The 22515-nt window shown below is 42.2% G+C and overlaps 1 protein-coding gene across 2 annotated transcripts in view; it reads left to right on the top strand.

Moving 5' to 3' along the window:
* The first annotated feature begins 5289 nt into the window (after positions 1–5289).
* The window catches only part of LOC106613723 (protein strawberry notch homolog 2), a 118755-nt gene continuing 101529 nt past the window's right edge, over positions 5290–22515 (top strand). The window contains exon 1 of one of the 2 annotated variants that reach the window (XM_014216274.3): positions 5290–5640. The gene's annotated coding sequence lies outside the window, so the exon portion shown is untranslated. The remainder of the gene's footprint in view (positions 5641–22515) is intronic. The other variant, XM_014216273.3, reaches the window with a different exon arrangement.

Genomic DNA, 22515 nt, shown 5'->3' with positions numbered 1-22515 from the left:
AACATTCAAAACTGTAATATCTTATGCTTCACGGAGTGGTGGCTGAACGACGACACTATCAACATACAGCTGGCTGGTTATACGCTGTACCGGTAGGATAGAACAGTGGCGTCTGGTAAGACAAGGGATGGCGGGCTATGTATTTTTGTATATAACACAAAGCTCTTCCTCACCGTCCATTTGGAAATTCTGACCATAATTCTATCTTCCTGATTCCTGCTTACAAGCAAAAATTAAAGCAGGAAGCACCAGTGACTAGATCAATAAAAAAGTGGTCAGATGAAGCAGAGGCTAAGCTACAGAATTGTTTTGCTAGCACAGACTAGAATATGTTCCAGGATTCCTCCGATGGCATTGAGGAGTACACCGCATCACTCTAAACACACCTCTGCTGTCTTCAACCAGGATCTCAGTGATCACTGCCTCATTCCCTGCATCCGTAATGGGTCCACGGTCAAACGACCACCCCTCATCACTGTCAAACACTCCCTAAAACACGTCAGCGAGCAGGACTTTCTAATCGACCTAGCCCAGGTATCCTGGAAGGATATTGACCTCATTCCATCAGTAGAGGATGCCTGGTTATTCTTTAAAAGTGCTTTCCTCACCATCTTAAATAAGCATGCCCAATTACAAAAATGTAGAACTAAGAACAGATATAGCCCCTGGGTCACTCCAGACTTGACTGCCCTTGACCAGCACAAAAACTTACTGTGGTGTATTGCATTAGCATCGAATAGACCCCGCAATATGCAACTTTTCAGGGAAGTTAGGAACCAATATACACAGGCAGTTAGGAAAGCAAAGGATAGCTTTTTCAAACAGAAATTTGCATCCTGTAGCACAAACTCTAAAAAGTTCTGGGACACTGTAAAATCCATGGAGAATAAGAGCACCTCCTCCCAGCTGCTCACTGCACTGAGGCTAGGAAACACTGTCACCACAGATAAATCTACGATAATCGAGAATTTCAATAAGCATTTTTCTACAGCTGGCCATGCTTTCCACCTGGCTACCCCTACCCCGATCAACAATTCTGCACCCCCCACAGCAACTTGCCCAAGCCTCCCCATTTCTCCTTCACCCAAATACAGATAGCTGATGTTCTGAAAGAGCTGCAAAATCTGGACCCCTACAAATCAGCTGGGCTAGACAATCTGGACCCTCTCTTTCTAAAATTATCCGCCGCAATTTTGCAACCCCTACTACTAGTCTGTTCAACCTCTCTTTCGTATCGTCTGAGATCCCTAAAGATTGGAAAGCTGCCGCGGTCATCCGCATCTTCAAAGGGGGAGACACTCTAGACCCAAACTGTTATAGACGTATATCCATCCTACCCTGCCTTTCTAAAGTCTTCGAAAGTCAAGTTAATAAACAGGTCACCGAAGATTTCGAATCCCACCGTACCTTCTCCGCTATGCAATCTGGTTTCCGAGCTGGTCATGGGTGCACCTCAGCCACGCACAAGGTCCTAAACGATATCATAACTGCCATCGTTAAAAGACAGTACCGTGCAGCCGTCTTCATCGACCTGGCCAAGGCTTTCGACTCTGTCAATCACTGCATTCTTATCGGCAGACTCAACAGCCTTGGTTTCTCAAATGACTACCTCGCCTGGTTCACCAACTACTTCTCAGACAGAGTTCAGTGTGTCAAATTGGAGGGCCTGTTGTCCAGACCTCTGGCAGTCTCTATGGGGGTGCCACAGGGTTAAATTCTTGGGCCGACTCTTTTCTTTGTATACATCAGTGATGTCGCTCTTGCTGCTGGTGATTCTCTGATCCACCTCTACGCAGACGACACCATTCTGTACACTTCTGGCCCTTCTTTGGACACTGTGTTAACAAACCTCCAAACGAGCTTCAATGCCATACAACACTCCTTCCGTGGCCTCCAACTGCTCTTAAATGCAAGTAAAACAAAATGCATGCTCTTCAACCGATCACTGCCCGCAGCTGCCCGCCCGTCCAGCATCACTACTCTGGACGGTTCTGACTTAGAATATGTGGACAACTACAAATACCTAGGTGTCTGGTTAGACTGTAAACTCTCCTTCCAGACTCACATTAAGCATCAACAAAGCCTACTTCACTCATGCTGCCAAACATACTCTCGTAAAACTGACTATCCTACCGATCCTTGACTTCGGCGATATCATTTACAAAATAGCCTCCAACACTCTACACAGCAAATTGGATGCAGTCTACCACAGTGCCATCCGTTTTGTCACCAAAGCCCCATATACTACCCATCACTGTGACCTGTACGCTTTCATTGGCTGGCCCTCGCTTCATATTCGTCGCCAAATCCACTGCCTCCAGGTCATCTATAAGTCTTTGCTAGGTAAAGCCCCGCCTTATCTCAGCTCACTGGTCACCATAGCAGCACCCACCCATAGCACGCGCTCCAGCAGGTATATTTCAATGGTCATCCCAAAAGCCAACTCCTCTTTTGGCCGCCTTTCTTTCCAGTTCTCTGCTGCCAATGACTGGAACGAATTGCAAAAATCACTGAAGCTGGAGTCTTATATCTCCCTCACTAACTTTAAGCATCAGCTGTCAGAGCAGCTTACCGATCATTCCACCTGTACATAGCCCATCTGTAAATAGCCCACCCAACTACCTCATCCCCATATTTTCTTTTTTTCTCTCCTTTATACCCCAGTATCTCTACTTGCACATTCATCTTCTGCACATCTATCACTCCAGTGTTTAATTGCTACATTGTAATTATTTCACCACTATGGCCTATCTTACTACATTTGCACACATTGTATATAGATTTTTCTATTGTGTTATTGATTGAACATTTGTTTATCCCATGTGTAACTCTGTGTTGTTGTTTTTGTCGCACTGCTTGGCTTTATCTTGGCCAGGTCGCAGTTGTAAATGAGAACTTGTTCTCAACTGGCCTACCTGGTTAAATAAAGGTGAAAAAAATATATATACATCTTTTTTTTAAGTCATTGGCTTCATCAATAAGTGCATCGATGACGTCGTCCCCACAATGAACGTACGTACATACCACAACCAAAAGCCATGGATTACAGGCAACATCCCCACTGAGCTAAAGGCTAGAGCTGCCGCTTTCAAGGAGCGGGACTCTAACCCGGAAGCTTATAAGAACTCCCGCTATGCTCTCCGACGAACCATCAAACAGGCAAATCATCAACACAGGACTAAGATCGAATCGTACTACACTGGCTCTGACGCTTGCCGGATGTGGCATGGCTTGCAAACCATTACAGGCTACAAAGGGAAGCACAGCCGAGAGCTGCCCAGTGACACGAGCCTACCAGACGAGCTAAATAACTTCTATGCTCGCTTCGAGGCAAATGGCACTGAAACATGCATGAGAGCACCAGCTGTTCCGGATGACTGTGTGATCACGCTATCCGCAGCTGATGTGAGTAAGACCTTTAAACAGGTCAACATTCACAAGGCCGCAGGGCCAGATGGATTACCAGGATGTGTACTGCGAGAGTGCGCTGACCAACGGACAAGTGTCTTCTCTGACATTTTCAACCTCTCCCTGTCTGAGTCTGTAATACCAACACGTTTTAAGCAGACCACCATAGTGCCTGTGCCCAAGAACACTAAGGTAACCTGCCTAAATGACTACCACTCACATCTGTAGCATGAAATGCTTTGAAAGGCTGGTCATGGCTCACATCAACATCATTATCCCAGAAACCCTAGACTCACTCCAATTTGCATACCGCCCCAACATATCCACAGATGATGCAATCTCTATTGGACTCCACACTGCCCTTTCTCACCTGGACTAAAGTGACACCTATGTGAGAATGCTATTCATTGACTACAGCTCAGCGTTCAACACCATAGTGCCCTCAAAGCTCATCAATAAGCTAAGTAACCTGAGACTAAACACCTCACTTTGCAACTGGATCCTGGACTTCCTGACGGGCTGCTCCCTGATGGTAAGGGTAGGTAACAACACATCCGCCACACTGATCCTCAACACAGGGAACCCTCAGGGGTGCATGCTCAGTCCCCTCCTGTACTCCCTGTTCACTCATGACTGCATGGCCAGGCACAACTCCAACACCATCATTAAGTTTGCCGATGACACAACAGTTTTAGGCCTGATCACCGACAACGAGGAGACAGCCTATAGGGAGGAGGTCAGAGACCTGGACGTGTGGTGCCAGGACAACAACCTCTCTCTCAACGTGATCAAGACAATGGAGATGATTGTGGACTACAGGAAAAGGAGGACCGAGCACGTCCCCATTCTCATTGACGGGGCTGCAGTGGAGCAGGTTGAGAGCTTCAAGTTCCTCGGTGTCCACATCAACAACAAACTAACATGGTCCAAGCACACCAAGACAGTCGTGAAGGGGGCACAACAAAACCTATTCCCCTTCAGGAGACTGAAAAGATTTGGCATGGGTCCTCAGATCCTCAAAAGGTTCTACAGCTGCACCATCGAGAGCATGCTGACGGGTTGTATCACTGCCTGGTATATCGACTGCTCGGCCTCCGACCGCAAGGCACTACAGAGCGTAGTGCGAATGGCCCAGTACATCACTGGGGCCAAGCTCCCTGCCATCCAGGACCTCTATACCAGGCGGTGTCAGAGGAAGGCCCTAAAAATTGTCAAAGACTGCAGCCACCCTAGTCATAGACTGTTCTCTCTGCTACCGCAAGGCAAGCGGTACCGGAGTGCCAAGTCTAGGTCCAAGAGGCTTCTAAACAGCTTCCACCCCCAAGCCATAAGACCACTGAACTGAAATGGCTACCCAGACTATTTGCATTGCCCCCCCTTCCTTTCTTTTACACAGCTGCTACTCTCTTGTTATCGTCAATGCACAGTCACTTTAATAACTCTACCCACATGTACATACGTATTACCTCAACTATCCAGATATAGTCTCGCTATTGTTATTTTACTGCTGCTTTTTAATTACTTGTTACTTGTTTTTTATTTGTATTTTTTTATGTATATATGTATACTTTTTTAAAAACTGCATTGTTGGTTAGGGGCTCGTAAGTAAGCATTTCACTGTAAGGTCTACACCTGTTGAATTCAGCGTATGTGCCTTATAAAATTAGATTTAATTAAAAGTAAGAAACTGTTATTTTCAAAGCCTGCAACGAGTTTCTAGCCAGAGCGAGGGTATTTACTTACTCCCCACATCACCATGAATCTCATGAAGAGGATTTTCGAATTGCTCAATTTAACCAGCAGGAGGCGTTGTAAGCACTGTAGTGATCTTTGATTTTAGGGCCTATTCAAAACAGCGGAGAATAGGCAATGTAGGCAATAGACTGTAGTGTTTGAATTGGCTAAATTGTGTTAACAATATTTCTTGTAGTGTTTTCTGTACTTATTTATTGTTCTTTTCGTTTTTAATTGTCAAAGTTACTTCGGCAGATAAAGTATGCTGTTTGTTATCCACGAACCTCAAGCCACAATCACAGAGTAGCCCACAGTGTGACGACAGCAGCGGAACTATCTGCTTTCAATTCAAAATGGCAGCGTCTATCAGGAAGTGAAGAAACAACTGAAAATAATAAGTTGGATCGAATTCCTTGTTTCGGTTCATTTAACTCAGGAATTCGATTGAAAACATACGTGTGATCTGAGCTGGGATTTAGAATAAGTAACACATTCGTGGTAAGTTTAATTTAAGCGTTTCAGAAAGATAAAACACGGTGCGAGCGACACATCGGCAGCGAATGTTAGCTAGCTAGCTACTGTTAGCTATCAATTCCAAACTCCAGCGGCTCGAGCCTTGTCAAGCAGCTTGATTTTAGTTAGCTTGGTAGTCAGGCTAGTTTGTCGTCGCACTTTGATAGCACCAATTTGTTTAGCTAAGTAACATTGGTGAATGTATATATATTTTTTTTTTCATAGTTAATGCTGCTGAAATGTTGTGGAATGTCCATATTTTTGTTTGTCCAGGTTGAGGTTCGCAAAGTTGTACATTTTCGTTTTGCTGTCGTTATCTCTTACCCAGCTAGTATTGCTAACGCTTTGTGGTACTAACTAACTCAGCTAACACCTTGGCCTGGCTAGTGGTAGCTAACAAGCTATCTCTGTATTTGCACTGCTAAGTTAGCTAACCTAGAGAGTGGAGTAGGGGGAATAGCTGGAGGCGATATGTGTCACTAGCTTGCCTGGATTGTAGATCACGGACAGCTGTGAGGAGGCATTGACCCCCTACGCGTTAGTCATGCTTATCTGAGTATGTGTAAAACTAGTGGAACTTTATAGCCCTAGCCGTAGAAATGTTAGCTATTGAGTCTGCCTGCAGTTGATACTGCTTTTTTTATGTATCAAATTGTATTTGTCAGCTTGTCGATTTTAGAGTGAAATGCTAGCTTGCTTATGAGACCTTCGCAACAATAGAGTTTCAAAATATCAACACGAGGAATAAAATGCATAAGAATGGAGCTAGTGGTTAGAGCGTTGGACTAGTAACCGAAAGGTTGCAAGTTCGAATCCCCGAGCTGACAAGGTACAAATCTGTCGTTCTGCCCCTGAACAAGGCAGTTAACCCACTAGGCCGTCATTGAAAATAATAATTTGTTCTTAACTGACTTGCCTAGTTAAATAAAGATAAAATAAAATATACAGGGAGTACCAGATCAGTGTGCGGAGGTACGAGGTATTTGAGGTAGATATTGTATCTTCCTGTAGGAAGGGTAAAGTGACAAGGCATCAGGATAGATAGTAATAAGAGTCAAATAAAGAACAGTGTATCAGCAGCAAATTGTGTGTGATGTGTTTGTTGTCGGTATGTGTGTGGAAGTGTCAAGTGTGTGTGTGTGTTAATTTTAGTTAACCTTTATTTAGCTAGGCAAGTGAATTAAGAACACATTTTGGCCAAACCCTATCCCGGACAACGCTGGGCCAATTGCGCGCCGCCCTATGGTACTCCCAATCTCGGCCGGTTGTGATACAGCCTGGAAGCGAACAAGGGTCTGTAGTGAAGCCTCTAGCACTGAGATGCTGTGCCACTTGGGAGTCGTCCCCCCCCCCCCCCAAAAAAAAAAATATGGTCTAGTGCAGGGGTCTGCAACAGGTAGATTGCCAATCAATTCTGAAAGTACATACATTTTATCATGTGTTCCATCGCATACTGTCATAAACATAAAGTTCCCAGCTACTATCCAATCAAAGCTACATTGAAATTATCCCACTCCCGGTTAGCCACTATTGGCTTAAAAAGCCAAACGTAACACAATCTGCCAGTTAATTTCCAGCAATATTGCTTATGTCTGTTTGGTGCGCACATTTGTTTCACTCCCGAGTGTAGCCAGTTACCGATGCTAATGATAACAGTCTTGTGGTTAGACAGACTTTACCCCAAAACCTTCTTAATTACTTGCTAAGTGCAAAGTAGGCTTAAATGACAAAGATATCATGATTATTTGTATCAATTGGGTTCCAAATTCTGCCATGACTTGTGCTGCAGCAGTAGGCCCAATAGCAGAAACATTGCTAGACTGAGACATTCATCTCTTGCTTAATGCGGGGCGGCAGCGTAGCCTAGTGGTTAGAGCGTTGGACTAGTTACCGAAAGGTTGCAAGTTCGAATCCCCGAGCTGACAAGGTTCAAATCTGTCGTTCTGCCCCTGAACAGGCAGTTAACCCACTAGGCCGTCATTGAAAATAAGAATTTGTTCTTAACTGACTTGCCTAGTTAACCTCCCTGGGCAATCAGCCAGTGGAATCGTGTGGCGTGAAATACAAATACCTCATATATAACTTCAATTTCTCAAACATATGTCTATTTTACACCATTTTAAAGACAAGTTAATCTAACCACACTGTCTCATTTCAAAAAGCCAAAACGTTAGATTATGTCAGGAGAGTACCCTGCCAAAAATAATCACACAGCCATTTTCAAAGCATGCATATGTCACAAAAACCAAAACCACAGCTAAATGCAGCACTAACCTTTGATGATCTTCATCAGATGACACTCCTAGGACATTATGTTACATGCATGTTTTGTTCAATCAAGTTCATATTTCTATCAAAAAACAGCTTTTTACATTAGCATGTGATGTTCACAACTAGCATTCCCATCCAAAACTTCCGGTGAATTTACTAAATTACTCATGATAAACGTTTACAAAATACATAACAATTATTTTAAGAATTATAGATACAGAACTCCTTTATGCAATCGCTATGTCAGATTTTAAATTAGCTTTTCGGCGAAAGCACATTTTGCAATATTCTGAGTACATAGCTCGGCCATCACGGCTAGCTAATTTGACACCCGCCAAGTTCGAGGCAACCTCAACTCAGAATTACTATTAGAAAAATTGGATTACCTTTGCTGTTCTTCGTCAGAATGCACTCCCAGGACTTCTACTTCAACAACAAATGTTGTTTTTGTTCCAAATAATCCATAGTTATGTGCAAATACCCCCGTTTTGTTCGAGCGTTCAGGTCACTATCCAAAGGGTAACGCGCGAGCGCATTTCGAGACAAAAAAATTCAAAATGTTCCATTACTGTACTTAGAAGCATGGCAAACGCTGTTTAAAATGTATTTTTCTCATAAAATAGCGATAATTTTCCAACCGGACAATACTGTATTCATTCAAAGACGAAAATAAAAAATGGCGAGGTCTCGTGAATGCGCATTTCCATTCCCTTTGTCCTCAGGCAGACCACTGACAAACTGAGTTACTATACTTTGCCCAGAGACAGGAAACGCCTCAATCCGCTTTCTGGCGGCTTTAGAGAGCCAATGGAAGCCTTAGAAAGTGCAACATAACCCCACGGATACTGTAGTTTCGATAGACAGGCAAAAGGAGAACTACAAAATTGCAGACAGGCCACTTCCTACTTGGAATCTTCTCAGGTTTTTGCCTGCCATATGAGTTCTGTTATACTCACAGACACCATTCAAACAGTTTTAGAAACTTTAGTGTTTTCTATCCAAATCTATTGATAATATGCGTATTCTCGTTTCTGGGCAAGAGTAGTAACCAGTTTAAATCGGGTACGTTTTTTATCCGGCCGTGAAAATACTGCCCCCTAGCCCAGACAGGTTATGCATTGACATGTGCCAAGAAGGTCCATTTTCATTGTTTCTCTATTGAGTAGGCTTGTCAAGATACCAACATTTTACAAATAAGATACCACGTACTATCGCGATACCACAGTGGGGGGGAAAAATGTGGCCTAGCATCCTGTTCGCCCCAGATGCTTGGTCACATTTTTTAAATGTTCTACAAAAACCTGTCACTGAAATGAACCCTTCTACTCAATACAACACATTGAATTAAACTTCACACTTTTCAGTGTATAATAGAATACTGCGTAGAATGGCTGATTTGCTAATATTTGCTAAGTCCTACCTGTGATTTGGCTGGAGAAATGGGAGGAAGGAATATACATACACCAGCGGAGGCTGCTGAAGGGAGGACAGCTCATAATAATGGCTAGAGCCATGCAAATGGATTGGCATCAAACGCATAGAAACCATGTTTGATACATTCCACTCCACCTAATGCGCTCCAGCTATTACCACTAGAGGTCGACCGATTAATCGGAATGGCCGATTAATTAGGGCCGATTTCAAGTTTTCATAACAATCGGTAATCGGTATTTTTGCCCACCGATTTGCCGAAAATGTTTTTTTTTTGTATTATTTGAAAAATATTTTTTTACAATTTTGTTTATTTTACTTTTTAAAATTATTTTCCCAATTTTTTTCCCCCCCTTTTTTAGGGACTTTTCCCCCCATTTTTTTTACACCTTTATTTAACTAGGCAAGTCAGGTTAAGAACACATTCTTATTTTCAATGACGGCCTAGGAACGGGGGTTAACTGCCTTGTTCAGGGGGGATTCGTTTTTGCAACCTTCCGGTTACTAATCCAATCCAACGCACGAGGAGCCTGCATGGCAGGCTGACTACCTGTTACGCGAGGGCAGCAAGAAGCCAAGGTAAGTTGCTAGCAAGCATTAAACTTATCTAATAAAAAACTATCAATCTTAACATAATCACTAGTTAACTACACATGGTTGATGATATTACTAGTTTATCTAACGTGTCCTGCATTGCATATAATCGATGCGGTGCCTGTTAATTAATCATTGAATCATAGCCTATTTCGCCAAACGGGTGTTGATTTAACAAGCGCATTTGCGAATAAAGCACTGTCGTTGCACCAATGTACCTAACCATAAACATCAATGCCTTTCTTTAAAATCAATAAACAAGTATAGATTTTTAAACCTGCATATTTAGTTAATATTGCCTGCTAACATGAAATTGTCACATCTCTAGCGTTCATTGCACGCAGAGTCAGGGTATATGCAACAGTTTGGGCCGCTTGGCTCGTTGCAAACTAATTTGCCAGAATTTTACGTAATTATGACATAACATTGACATAACATAACTCGTAAGCATTCATTCAGACAGCACTTTCGTGCGTTTTGCCAGCAGCTCTTCGCTGTGTTAAAAGCTGTTTATGACTTCAAACCGGGTGGGTATGATTTGTGGAACGTTCCAGCAGGAATCTATTCCAAAAACTTCGGAAATAACAAGGTTGCCAAAAAACAACGCATACAAAGTTGTATAGCGGCAGAATAAGATACCGGGTAGTGAGTGGTGTATTTCATTGCGTTTTTCACTCATCACGTTTATTCCGAAAAATGTCTGTCCTCACTCTGGTTGCCTATAGACAAACATTAAGAATAAGCTACGTGGTGAGTTGATGCCTATCTGGCAGCTAGTTAGCTAGGTTTGTATGCGTTGCTACTTTGTATGCGTTGTTGGTTGGCAACCTTTTACTTAACGTTTTTTGGAACAGATTCCTGTTGGAATGTTCCAGAAATTATACCCACCCCTTCAAGCCTGTCAACTCCCAAGATTAGGCTGGTGTAACCGATGTGAAATGGTTAGCAGGGTGCGCGCTAATAGCGTTTCAAACGTCACTCGCTCTGAGACTTGGAGTAGTTGTTTCCCCTCCTCTGCATGGGTAACGCTGCTTCGAGGGTGGCTGTTGTCGATGTGTTCCTGGTTCAAGCCCAGGTAGGAGTGAGGAGAGAGACGGATGCTATACTGTTACACTGGCAATACTAAAGTGCCTATAAGAACATCCAATAGTCAAAGGTATATGAAATACAAATCGTATAGAGAGAAATAATCCTATAATTCCTATAATAACTACAACCTAAAATTTACCTGGGAATATTGAAGACGCATGTTACAAGGAACCACCAGCTTTCATATGTTCCCATGTTCTGAACAAGGAACTTAAACGTTAGCTTTTTTACATGGCACATATTGCACTTTTACTTTCTTCTCCAACACTTTGTTTTTGCATTATTTAAACCAAATTGAACATGGTTCATTATTTATTTGAGGCTAAATTGATTTTATTGATGTATTATATTAAGTTAAAATACGTGTTCATTCAGTATTGTTGTAATTATCATTATTATAAATAAATAAAAAAATATATTTAAAAAATTGGCCGATTAATCGGTATCGGCGGTTTTTGGCCTCCAATAATCGGTATCGGCACTGAAAAATCATAATCGGTCGACATCTAATTACCACGAGCCCGTCCTCCCCAGTTAAATTGCCACCAACCTCATGTGATATACAGTACCAGTCAAAAGTTTGGACACACCTACTCATTCAAGGGTATTTCTTTATTTTTACTATTTTCTACATTGTAAAATAATAGTGAAGACATTAAAACTATGAAATGACACATGGAATCATGTAGTAACCAAAAAAAGATTAAACAAATCAATTTATTTTATATATGAGATTCTTCAAAGTAACCACCCTTTTCCTTGATGAGTTTTTCATTCAATGAGTAGGTATCTGAACTTTTTTTGTATTTTTAATGTATTATTTTACCTTCTTTTCTCCCCAATTTTATGGTATCCAATTGGTAGTCTTGTCCCACGCTGGAACTCTCATATGTACTCGAAAGGCGAAGGTCGAGAACCGTGCGTCCTCTGAAACCCAGCCAAGCCGCACTGCTTCTTGACACACAGCCTGCTTAACCCGGAAGCCAGCCACACCAATGTGTCGGCGGAAACACTGTACATCTGGCGACTGTCAGCGTGCATTGCGCCCAGCCCACCATAGGAGCCACCTAGTCCTCGATGGGGCAAGAACATCCCTGCCGGCCAAACCCTCCCCTAACCATGACGACGCTGGGCCAATTGTGCGCAGCCTCATGGGTCTCCCGGTCGAACCAGATCTCTAGTGGCACTGTGATGCAGTGCCTTAGACCACTGTGCCACTCGGGAGGCCCTATGTGTCCAGACTTTTGACTGGTACTGTACATGCATAAGGATCTGCATGTCGTGTCAAAGGGAAAACACTGCATGAAACCTTAACCTCTATGGGCTAGGTGGGACGCTAGTGTCCCCCCCGTGGTGCACTCCATCAACAGCAGGTGCATTTCAAGAGCGGCAAATTTGAATCCAAATAAATGTCAAAATTCAAATTTTTCAAACATACAACTATTTTACACCCTTTGAAAGATAAACATCTCCTTAATCTAACCACGTTTTACGATTTCAAAAAGGTTTTACGGCGAAAGCATAAATTTAGAGTATGTTAGGACAGTACATTTACAAGAGTTGTGTGTAATGTTTTGTCAATTCAAAGACAGGGTCACCAAAACCATAAAACCAGCTAAAATGATGCACTAACCTTTTACAATCTCCATCAGATGACACTCCTAGGACATTATGTTAGACAATGCATGCATTTTTAGTTCTATCAAGTTCATATTTATATCCAAAAACAGCGTTTTACTATGGCATTGATGTTGAGGAAATCGTTTCCCTCCAATAACCGGCAGTCAAGTCAACACCACAAATTAAATAATTAAAATTAGAAAACATTGGTAAAATATTATATTGTCATTTAAAGAATTATAGATTTACATCTCTTGAACGCAATCAACTTGCCAGATTTAAAAATAACCTTACTGGGAAATCACACTTTGCAATAATCTGAGCACTGCGCCCAGAAAAATACGCGTTGCGATACAGACTAGACGTCATGTTGGGGAGATCTAAAATCGAAAATACTATGTAAATAATCCATTACCTTTGATTCTCTTCATCAGATGTCACTTCCAGGTATCACAGGTCCATAACGAATGTAGTTTTGTTCAAAAAAGCTCATCATTTATGTCCAAAAATCTCCGTCTTGTTAGCACATGATCTAAGCCAGCCGGACTTCTCGTCATGAATGAGGGGAAAAAATATATTTACGTTCGTTCAAACATGTCAAACGTTGTATAGCATAAATCATTAGGGCCTTTTTTTAACCAGAACATGAATAATATTCAAGGTGGACGAATGCATACTCTTTTATAACGTATTGGAACGAGGGTACCCAACATGAACTCGCGCGCCAGGTGTCTAATGGGCCATCATCGTTCCATGGCTCTTGTTCAGTCAGATCTCCCTCCAGAAGACTCAAAACACTTTGTAAAGGCTGGTGACATCTAGTGGAAGCAATAGGAAGTGCCAAAATATTCCTCAGCCCCTGTGTTTTTCAATGGGATAGGTTTAAAGGTAATACAACACATCAGGTATCCACTTCCTGTCAGAAAATGTCTCAGGGTTTTGCCTGCCAAATGAGTTCTGTTATACTCACAGACACCATTCAAACAGTTTTAGAAACTTTAGAGTGTTTTCTATCCATATATAATAAGTATATGCATATTCTAGTTACTGGGTAGGATTAGTAACCAGATTAAATCGGGTACATTTTTTTTATCCAGCCGTGCAAATACTGCCCCCTAGCCCTAACAGGTTAATTACTCTTCAGTTAACACATATTCTCTCCGTCCCTTCACACACACTCCGTCTCCCTCACTTTCATCAACACGCGCACACACCTCTCTCTCTCTCTCTCTCTCTCTCTCTCTCTCTCTCTCTCTCCCACAAACACACACTGCTCCCAACTTTTAAAACGTTAGTCACCAAACATAATTTAAGGAGCACCAGAAATGGTGCTTTTAAAAAAAATGTGGCTTACATTAGGCCTATATGAATCGTACGGTATACCATGCAACACTAATTGAGTAAAAAAATTAAATAAAACAGAACAGAATTCCAGAAAATACCCAAAAATATTTAGTTGTTTATTTAACTAGGGATGCATTATCTGCCGATTCCGATATATCTTAGCTAAAAATGCCAACATCGGTATCGGCCGATGATAAAAACCGATGTCAAATCTACCGTGCATATCTATATAACGTAGGTACATGATGTAATGACGCCATGTAAAATTTTGCGCTACACGTGCAACACAGCATTCCTAACCTAGCTCACACAATGTCTGCTGTGTGGATCGAGCAGTCATTTGAAAGAGTAAGAATAGTTCAGCGAGAACTCAAAGACAAAATCCATTAACGCCAAGATATTGGAGTTCATTGCTCTTGACAATCAACCATTCTCTGTAGTGGGTGATGTTGGCTTTCGCCGACTGGTCGAGCACTGGTACACTACCAAGTGCGCTGTTTTTCAGATGTTGCCCTACTGGAATTACACAGAAATAGCTTTACGACATACATACTATGGAACGTTTGGGTGTTTGCGTGTCAAAAAAGATACAGTAGCACTGTCAAAGCTGTACAAAAAAGTCTGCAAACAAGCAAACCCCAGTCATGAACGATGTGTTTACGATACCGCGTTGGTAGTAAAGCATAATTTGTTCGACCGCAACTTCTGGGGTAGCTAGCTTTAGCTTGGTACCTAGCCACCCTGACCTTCAACACAGGTTCCCCTCAGGGGTGTTGAAGGTCAGCGTGGTGGAGGTGTTGTTACCTACCCTCACCACCTGGGGCCAGCCCGTCAGGAAGTCCAGGATCGTGTTCCAGAGGGAGTGGTTCAGTCCCAGGGTCCCTAGCTTGGTGATGAGCTTGGAGGGGACTATGGTTTTGAATGCTGAGCTGTAGTCTATGAACAGCATTCTCACGTAGTTAGTTATTTCCTCTCTTGTCCAGGTGGTAGAGGGCAGTGTGGAGTGCAATTGAAATTGCGGTATGTGAATTGGAGTGGGTCAGGGATGATGGTGTTGATGTGTGTCATGACCAGCGTTTCAAAGCACTTCATAATTACAAATGTGAGTACTACAGGGTGATAGTCATTTTGGCAGGGTACCTTGGAGATCTTGGGAACAGTGATAATGGTGGCCAGTTTGAAACATGTTGGGATTACAGACTGGGACAAGGAGAGATTGATGTCTGTGTAGTCACTTACCAGCTGGTCTGTTCATGCTTTGAGAATGCACCCTGGTATTCCCGCTGGCACGGAGGCCTTGTGATTGTTAACCTGTTTAAATGTTTTGCTTACATTGGCCATGGAGAGTGAGATCACAGTCATCCAGTCAAAAACAGGGTCTTTCACGCATGCCACAGTGTTATATTCCTCGACACAAGCATAAAAGGCTTTTAGCTCGTTTGGTAGTTCTGGCTGGCAGTTGAGATAGACCCTCTTACCCGGTCTCTGGATTCCTTGGAGGTACAAGTAAGGGTAATTGCCCATGAAGAACTCAAATGACCATTCTCTCACAAATCTGTAGCCACTTAACACATTTTTTTCCCCCCAGCAGAGTACAATTGCCACAGTCACTTTGCTGCCTGCAGGATAGTCAGGGAAAATGCTAACCTTGACACAGGTTGCCATGGCTACTTTTTCAATTAATTTGTTTCCCCTTGTGAGGGATGCTATTTACTGATTGTGAAGTGAATGATATGCTGTGTTGCTGAGCTTCCTGACTATCCAGTGACATGGTCACCGGCCTTGGTGTTGTGAATGTCTAACCACCTCGCTCTCATTCCCCACGGCCACTGGATCTTAATGGCAGCAGACAAGCTGTTTAACTATTGGAGTGTAATGCAGGAATAGGCCTACTGAGTGAAAACCACATGTTTCCGCACTCTCTTCTCTCAGGCGGCAGTGTACCCCAGAGCTCGATCAATAGACACCGGTTCTCTTCATGATGACGTGTTGACATCATGTCATTGTAAAAAAAAATTATACTCCATTGTTCCTCTTTTGTCATGTCCTGTGAAACAGCGGTGTTGATAAAATGGATCTTACATGAAGAATAAATGCAAAATGTTGACTTCTTTGTATTGAAGATGAAAACAAACAAACATTTAAGCTAAGTCTTCCGGAGGATGTAGTCCTAGATAACCTTGTTTTATAAATGTGCTAAAACCAAAATCTTAATGGTTGTTGATGTCTTGCTGCTAGGCTGAGTGAGTTGAGCCACAGTCTTGCTCCCGGTCACTACCTCAGAGTGGGCTCCGAAGGGCACAAGGCTCTGTTGTTGTCGAGCGCAGGCAGGAGTAGCAGAAGGGACGGAGAGCAGGGTGAGCACTGCTGTGATTTTAATGCACCCAAACAGCCCGACGTGGACTTTTTGTGCTACCACCCCCCCTTCTCCGCTCAGGCCGGAGCTAGTGATCAATTTCATTTATGACCTCTGGGCTGATTCGAGCAAGAGTGAAAAATGTAGAGTTGTGGAGTCAGGGTTGTGTAATGGGTTTGACTGTTCCAGCCCTTCCTGGAATCTGGCCTTCATTAGGTAATGGTCCATGTATTAAACATGAACTTGATCCGGCAAAGCCATGGCTTTTGGAGGTAAAAGGGGTATACTGTTCCTACTACAGAGTCAAAACACTGAGCCTTTTCTGGTTGGCTATGTCCTATGTGTGTCTCGGCCACATGAGCCATTCTGAAGATGATTGAAATGGTGGAGAGCTCAATGCTGTGCCTTGCAGTAGGTTGTGGACAGCTGAGGAGTATGGCAACATCCTCTGAAAATCAAACATTGTCATTTCATCATGGGACTGATCCAGGAAGGAAATATGAGGGAAGTATTAACAACCACATTGATGGATGAAGATGAATAACATATGTGTCATTGTCCAAGCTAGCCTAGATTGTGGGCAGTGACATTTTAAGATGTCTAATTTAACACATACCCAACAACAATTAAGGTATTTATAAAGTAGCTGGAAATGTATCCATAGCATGAGGAGTATTTGCATTCATAAATAACAAAACATGCCATGTACTTTTGCATTTACGCAGAGCATTCCCATGAGTGCCTACAGAAATAGATGATTGCAAATTAGCTGCCATTTCTCATTCTCTCTCATCAATGATGTGTGTGTGTAAAAACTGTAGAGCGAATGGGCTGTTTTCATTAGTAGTTAATTTATGGAGAAAGATTAGTGTAGTACTGCTGGTGCAGAGGATTGTAATTATTGTGTGGATGGTTTATGTCAACTCGCTCAGATCTGTATATGTACTTTAGCATACTTGTCTGCGTGACGACAGACACTGGGGGAATTGTCTTAATCACATTCAGATCTGGGACCAGGCTAATGTAATGCTACTGTATGTGACATAAGCGCTCTCTTTTCTGACCTGGTGAAAAAGGAGCATAACTCTCTTACTCCTCTCCCTGGTGATGGATCCCTTGTGGCAGTGATGGAAAAAGTACTCAATTGTCATACTTTAGTAAAAGTAAAGATGCCTTAATAGAAAATGACTTAAGTAAAAGTCACCCAGTAAAATACTACTTCAGTAAAAGTATTTGGTTTAAATATACTTAAGTATCAAAAGTAAATGGAATTGCTAAAATGTACTTAAGTATCAAAAGTAAAAGTATAAATCATTTCAACTTCCTTATATTAAGCAAATCAGACGGCACACTCCAACACTCAGACATAATTTACAAACGAAGCATTTGTTTAGTATTTTGTCAAAAATATAAATATTAAAGTACCGATACCAAAACTACTTAAGTAAAAATACTTTAACCTGTCTGGGCTAGGGGGCAGTATTTGCACGGCCGGATAAAAAAATGTACCCGATTTAAACTGGTTACTACTCTTGCCCAGAAACGAGAATATGCATATAATTAGTAGATTTGGATAGAAAACACTCCAAAGTTTCTAAAACTATTTGAATGGTGTCTGTGAGTATAACAGAACTCATATGGCAGGCCAAAACCTGAGAAGATTGCATACAGGAAGAGCCCTGTCTGACAATTTGTTGTCCTTCTAATGCATCTCTATCGAAAATACAGCATCTGTGCTGTAACGTGACATGTTCTAAGGCTTCCATTGGCTCTCTAAAGCCGCCAGAAAGTGGAATGGGGTGTCTGCTGTCTCTGGGCAAAGAACAGCAGCTCTGTTTGTGAGTGGTCAGCCTGGGGACAGTGAGACTGAGATGTGCGTTCACGAGACTACTCCATTTTTTTCTTTCAGCTTTTGAATGAATACAACGTTGCCCGGTTGGAAAATTATCGCTATTTTACGAGAAAAATCGCATAGAAATTGATTTTAAACAGCGTTTGACATGCTTGTAAGTACGGTAATGGAATATTTGGAAAATTTTTGTCACGAAATGCGCTCGCACGTCACCCTTCGGATAGTGACCTGAATGCACGAACAAAACGGAGCTATTTGAATATAACTATGGATTATTTGGAACCAAAACAACATTTGTTGTTGAAGTAGAAGTCCTGGGAGTGCATTCTGACGAAGAACAGCAAAGGTAATCCAATTTTTCTAATAGTAATTCTGAGTTTAGGTTGTCCCAAACTTGGTGGGTGTCAAAATAGCTAGCCGTGATGGCCGAGCTATGTACTCAGAATATATTGCAAAATGTTCTTTCGCCGAAAAGCTATTTTAAAATCTGACATAGCGATTGCATAAAGGAGTTCTGTATCTATAATTCTTAAAATAATTGTTATGTATTTTGTGAACGTTTATCATGAGTAATTTAGTAAATTCACAGGAAGTTTTCAGTGGGTATGCTAGTTCTGAACATCACATGCTAATGTAAAAAGCTGTTTTTTGATAGAAATATGAACTTGATTGAACAAAACATGCATGTATTGTATAACATAATGTCCTAGGAGTGTCATCTGATGAAGATAATCAAAGGTTAGTGCTGCATTTAGCTGTGGTTTTGGTTTTTGTGACATATATGCTTGCTTTGAAAATGGCTGTGTGATTCTTTTTGGCAGGGTACTCTCCTGACATAATCTGTTTTGCTTTCGCTGTAAAGCCTTTTTGAAATCGGACAATGTGGTTAGATTAACGAGAGTCTTGTCTTTTAAAATGGTGTAAAATAGTCATATGTTTGAGAAAATGAAGTTATAGCATTTTTGAGCTATTTGTATTTCGCGCCACGCGATTCCACTGGCTGTTGACTAGGGTGGGACGCAAACGTTCCACCTAGCCCAGGGAGGTTAACCGATTAACGAATTCGTCCCACCTACGTAACAGCCACTTGCAGCCTGTGGTGCGATTTTCAAAACCTTAAAAATCCTATTACTTCAATTTCTCAAACATATGACTATTTTACAGCTATTTAAAGACAAGACTCTCGTTAATCTAACCACACTGTCCGATTTCGAAAAGGCTTTACAACGAAAGCAAAACATTAGATTATGTCAGCAGAGTACCAAGCCAGAAATAATCAGACACCCATTTTTCAAGCTAACATATAATGTCACATAAACCCAAACCACAGCTAAATGTAGCACTAACCTTTGATGATCTTCATCAGATGACAACCCTAGGACATTATGTTATACAATACATGCATGTTTTGTTCAATCAAGTTCATATTTATATCAAAAACCAGCTTTTTACATTAGCATGTGACTAGCATTCCCACCGAACACTGCCGGTGAATTTACTAAATTACTCACCATAAACGTTCACAAAAAGCATAACAATTATTTTAAGAATTATACATACAGAACTCCTCTATGCACTCGATATGTCCGATTTTAAAATAGCTTTTCGGTGAAAGCACATTTTGCAATATTCTCAGTAGATAGCCCGGCATCACAGGGCTAGCTATTTAGACACCCAGCAGGTTTAGCACTCATCAAAGTCAGATTTACTATAAGAAAAATGTTCTTACCTTTGTTGTCTTCGTCAGAATGCACTCCCAGGACTTCTACTTCAATAACAAATGTTGGTTTGGTCCAAAATAATCCATCGTTATATCCAAACAGCGGCGTTTTGTTCGTGCGTGTTCTAGACACTATCCTAAAGGCTAAATAAGGGTGACGAGCATGGCGCAATTCGTGACAAAAGAATTCTAAATATTCCATTACCGTACTTCGAAGCATGTCAACCGCTGTTTAAAATCAATTTTTATGCCATTTTTCTCATAAAAAAGCGATAATATTCCGACCGGGAATCTGCGTTTAGATAAACAGACAAAGGAAAAGAAACCATTCGGTCGAAGCGGGCACGCGCCTAAGCCCATAGTACTCTGAGTGGCCACTTGCCAAAAGCGATAAAGTGTTTCAGCCAGAGCCTGCCTCGATATCGTTCAACGTTTTCCCGGGCTCTGAGACCCTATGGAAGACGTAGGAAGTGTCACGTTATTGCACAGATCCTGAGTCTTCAATAAAAAGAGCCAAGATGAAACACTACTTCTCAGACAGGCCACTTCCTGCTTGAAATCTTCTCAGGTTTTGGCCTGCCATAGGAGTTCTGTTATACACAGACACCATTCAAACAGTTTTAGAAACTTTATGGTGTTTTCTATCCAAAGCCAATAATTATATGCATATTCTAGTTACTGGGCAGGTGTAGTAACCAGATTAAATCGGGTACGTTTTTTTTATCCAGCCGTGCAAATACTGCCCCCTATCCCCAACAGGTTAAGTACTTTACACCACTGCCTTGGGGCCATTTGGAATGAACATTCTCAGGAGATAATCTTCCCAAGTCAAACAAGATAATCTCCAACTCACTTTTAACCCCACCTCGGGATGAGCTTACCTATGTAGGAGAAAATGTAATACACTACATGATCAAAAGTATGTGGACACCTGCTCGTCGGACATCTCATTCCGAAATCATGGGCATTAATGTGGAGTTGGTCCCCCTTTGCTGCTATAACAGCATCCACTCTTCTGGGAGGCTTTCCATTAGTTGTTTGAACATTGCTGCAGGGACTTTCTTCCATTCAGTCACAACAACATTAGTGAGGTCAGGCCCTGATGTTGGCGGGTTAGGCCTTGCTCGCAGTCGGCGTTCCAATTAATCCCAAAGTTGTTCGATGGGGTTAAGGTCAGGGATTTGTGCAGGCCAGTCAAGTTCTTCCTCACAGATCTCGACAAACCATTTCTGTATGGACCTCACTTTGTGCACGGGGGCATTGTCATGCTGAAATAGGAAAGGGCCTTCCCCCAAACTGTTGCACAAAGTTGGAAGCGCAGAATCGTCTAGAATATCATTGTATGCTGTAGAGTAAATTTTTCCCTTCACTAGAACTAAGGGGCTGAGCCCGAACCATGAAATACAGCCCCTAACAGCTGTTATTCCTCCACCAAACTTTACTGTTGCACTATGCATTTGGGCAGGTAGCGTTTACCGCCAAACCCACCGTCTGTCAGACTGCCAGATGGTGAAGCGTGATTCATCACGCCAGAGAATGTGTTTCCACTGCTCCAGAATCCTATGGCGTCGAGCTTTACACCACTTCACCCGATGCTTGGCATTGTGATCTTGTGTGTGGCTGCTCAGCCATGGAAACCCATTTCATGACGCTCCCGGCGAACAGTATTTGTGCTGACGTTGCTTCCAGAGGCAGTTTGGATCTCGGTGAGTGTTGCAAGCGAGGACAGACCATTTTTACGTGCTTCAGCACTCGGCGGTCCCGTTCTGTGAGCTTATGTGGCCTACCACTTAGCTGCTGAGCCGTTGTTGCTCTTCGGTGTCTCCACTAAACAATAACAACACTTACAGTGGGCTGGGGCAGCTCTAACAGGGCAGAAATTTGAGTAACTAACTTGTTGGAAAGGTGGTATTCTACTGCCAAAGTTTGTCAATGGAGATTGCATGGCTGTTTGTTCGATTTTATACACCTGTCAGCAACGTGTGTGGCTGAAATAGCCGAATCCACTAATTTGAAGGGGTGTCCACATTCTTTTGTGTAGTGTATTTAGTCTTGTGGTGACAGCTTCAACAATCCCTTTTAAGAGGATGAATTAAATTCGCAGAGGACAACATTTTAGAGTGGAAGTCTTAGAATATAATACACCAAGAAATCTTGAAATGCTGTCATGTCTGTAGATTATTTTCTGTGTGTGTTCTGAGAAGGGAAGGGATCGCTCTGTGCAATGTTGTCACAGATCTGGCTGAGGCTCCAAAGGGAGCGGAACAGAAACCAGATGAGTCCCCTTAACACCTGTCCACTGTAGGAAGCAGCTATCTTGAAAGCAAAAATACCCAGTCAGACTGGCACCGGACGTGCTGAGCTTAACATTGTGATAGTTGTGTGTTTGGAATTGGGTGGAGGATGTGAGGGATAGAGAGACTTGTAGGTGTTGCTGCTTGCAAAATCCACACATGCTAGCTAGTCTAAACCAAACAAAATAATTTACAATGGAGTACAGATACAGGGAGTGGTCTGGGGGCTTGAAGATTGGCCTTGCAGCCAAGATGAATAACATATTGTGTAGCCTTTAGTCCACCCCCA

Source organism: Salmo salar, chromosome 10 (genome assembly GCF_965601325.2).
Source record: "Salmo salar chromosome 10, fSalSal1, whole genome shotgun sequence".
Classification (NCBI taxonomy): domain Eukaryota; kingdom Metazoa; phylum Chordata; class Actinopteri; order Salmoniformes; family Salmonidae; genus Salmo; species Salmo salar.
Note: the sequence above shows the minus strand (reverse complement) of the source record. Positions and strands in the feature narration are given on the sequence as shown.